Source organism: Coenobita brevimanus, chromosome 92 (assembly GCF_032717465.1).
Source record: "Coenobita brevimanus isolate Jiangsu-jjx chromosome 92, ASM3271746v2, whole genome shotgun sequence".
NCBI lineage: Eukaryota > Metazoa > Arthropoda > Malacostraca > Decapoda > Coenobitidae > Coenobita > Coenobita brevimanus.
Window position 1 is genome coordinate 25175481 of NC_137045.1, and position 3014 is coordinate 25178494.

The 3014-nt window shown below is 45.5% G+C and overlaps 1 pseudogene; it reads left to right on the forward strand.

The window, feature by feature from the left end:
- The first annotated feature begins 2241 nt into the window (after window positions 1-2241).
- Window positions 2242-2589, forward strand: LOC145412172 (Y-box-binding protein 1 pseudogene; annotated as a pseudogene).
- The last annotated feature ends 425 nt before the right edge of the window (window positions 2590-3014 follow it).

A 3014-nucleotide genomic window follows, 5' to 3' on the forward strand; every position in this document is an offset into this window, starting at 1 on the left:
GAGAGAACACTTTAAGGAATTGTTGAACGTAGAGGATGGAAGTAATGCGAGTATAAGTGGCTGGGGAATGGCTGGGAGAAGGAGGGAGGTGAGAAGACAGGAAGAAATCAGTAGGATAGAAGTTGTGGAAGCAATGAAGAAAGTTAAATCGGGGAAAGCCCCAGGAATTGATGGAGTGTGTGGTGAAATGCTGAAGCATGGGGGAGAGATAGTAATAGAATGGATGTGGAAGATGTGCAGATTGGCCTGGGAGGAAGGTAGAGTCCCGGAGGTTTGGAAGTCAGGTATAATTATTCCCTTGTACAAAAGGAAAAGGGGAAAAAGAAGTGTGTGGTAATCATAGGGGCATTTGTCTTCTTAGTATAATAGGAAAAGTGTATGGTAGGATACTTATAGACAGAGTTAGAGAAAGAACAGAGAAATTAGTTGGAGAAGAACAGGGAGGCTTTAGGAAGGGACGAAGTTGTGTAGATCAGATATTCATTCTTAGATCTTTAGTGGAAAAGTTTCTAGAGTAGGGAAAGAAGTTGTATGCGGCTTTCATGGATTTGGAGAAAGCATATGACAAGGTGGATAGACAAGGATGGTGGAAAGTGTTAAGAATATATGGAGTAGATGGGAAGTTGTTGAATGCTGTGAAGAGTATGTACGATGGTGCGAAGGCTGCAGTGCGTGTGGATAGTGAACTAAGTGAATTTTTCTCTTTGAAAGTTGGTTTGAAACAGGGATGTGTCATGTCTCCATGGTTGTTCAATCTGTACATGGATGGGGTAATAAAAGAGGTACAAGGTAGGGTAGTGGATGTTGGAGTGGCCCTGGTGAGAGAGGATAGTGTTTGGAAAGTCCCTGTGCTGTTGTTTGCAGATGATACTGTGTTGTTGAGTGAAGACGAAGGGGAGCTGCAAGGCTTGGTGGATGAGTTTGAGAGAGTGTGTAAGAAACGGAACCTAAAGGTGAATGTAGGGAAGAGTAAAGTGATGGTCTTTGAAAGAGGTGAAGTTAGTGAATGTACAGCGAGGTTAGATGGTGAGGAATTGGAAAATGTGAGTACGTTTAAGTATTTGGGTAGTGTGATGAGTAAGGATGGAGGTTTGGAGGGTGAAGTGCTTGAAAGGGTACAGCAGGGAAGAAAGGTTGCTGGTTCCTTGAAAGCAGTGATAAGAAACAGGGAAGTGAGCATGGAAGTGAAAAAGTTACTACATGACAGTATTGTGATACCAGCTCTAACGTATGGAAGTGAAGCTTGGACGTTGTTGGAAGGACACAAGTCAAGAGTGAGAGCAGTGGAAATGAGTTATTTAAGAGGAGCCTGTGGAGTCACATGGAGAGACAGGCTGACGAATGAGGATATAAAGGAGCGTTGTGGTGTTGATGTGGATGTGATAGTAAGCGTTATGAGGAGCACACTGAGGTGGTTTGGCCATGTGGAGAGGATGGAGGGTGAAAGACTGACGAAGAGAGTGTATGTGAGTGAGGTGGAGGGGGGAAGAGGGAGGGGGAGGCCGAGGATGAGATGGAGGGATGGGGTGGAGAGGTATATGAGAGAGGGGTGTGTGAGTTGGGAGGAGGGCAGTGAAATGGCGGGGGACAGGGCGACTTGGAGGCGATTTGTTTGTGGCCACCCCAAACAGGATTGAGGCGTCTGGCAATAGATAGATAGATAGATAGATAATATATATATATATATATAAATATATATATATATATATATATATATATATATATATATATATATATACATATATATATATATATATATATATATATATATATATATATATATATATATATATATATATATATACACACACACACACACACACACACACACACACACACATATATATATATATATATATATATATATATATATATATATATATACACACACACACACACACACACATATAAATATATATTATATATATATATATATATATATATATAATATGTTTGTATATGTATATGTATATATGTGTATACAGTACTGTATGTATATACAGAATTATATATGGCCTTAATGACCAGGGGCTTTGGCCCCAATAGTCGATTGGCCAAAAAAAAAAGAAAAAAAAGAAATAAAAAAAAGAAATGGACTACTTGAGAGAGCGACGAGTCATGACAGAGCACGGACGTGCCAATCTTGCTCCTGCTTCAACCTCTCCTGCTGCTGCTCACGACCCGTTGAGAGGGGCAGACTGCAGGCCTCGGCCTTCTATGGCCCAGTCGATCAGAGGCGCCATGGTGTGGTTTAACGTTCGGACGGAGTATGGTTTTATGAAACGCCGGGACACTGACCTTGATATTTTCGTTCACCGTCAGGCGATCGTTAAACCAAATCCACGGCATCTCCAGCGATCCCTCGGCAATGACGAGACGGTGGAGTTTTCCCTCTCCGGAACGCCCAAGGGTCCTGACGCTAGGGACGTTATGGGACCGGCAGGGGCTGCTGTGCAGGGCTCGGCCTATGCACGGCGGAGTCCCACCGTTTGGCAGTGCCAGCCCAGGGATCAGGGGTGTTCAGAGGAGGTAAGCACCATCGTCGAGAGGTGCATCGCGGCAGCGAAGGCTTTTTGTGGGGGTGATTAGGGGACCCTGCATGTTCTCCTTCCTAAAAGGGGCCCTGCATGTTCTCCTTCTTAAGCTCTTCAAGGAGAAAGGGCTGCCTAACCTAATCATGCCCGAGTGCTTCATCCGTGATGTGCACACAGTCCCACGCTGGCGGGAGTGCAGGGCCCATGCTTCGAGATCCATGGCACCCCGATCTACGCCACGGAAAAGGCTGAGGCTGGATGCCCCCCTCAACTGTAGGATAGCAGGGGAGCTGATTACCGACCCTGACTAGCCACCAGACCGTTGCAGAGATTCACGAAGCTCCAGAGCAGCCTTCAGACGATGAGGAGGGGTGGGACTCTTCTGCCTCCATCTCCATGGCTGAGGAAGCATCGACCGGCTCCTCGGCTGAGGAGGAAGTCAGTGAGTCCCCCCCCTCCTCAGACAGGGGAGGGAACCCC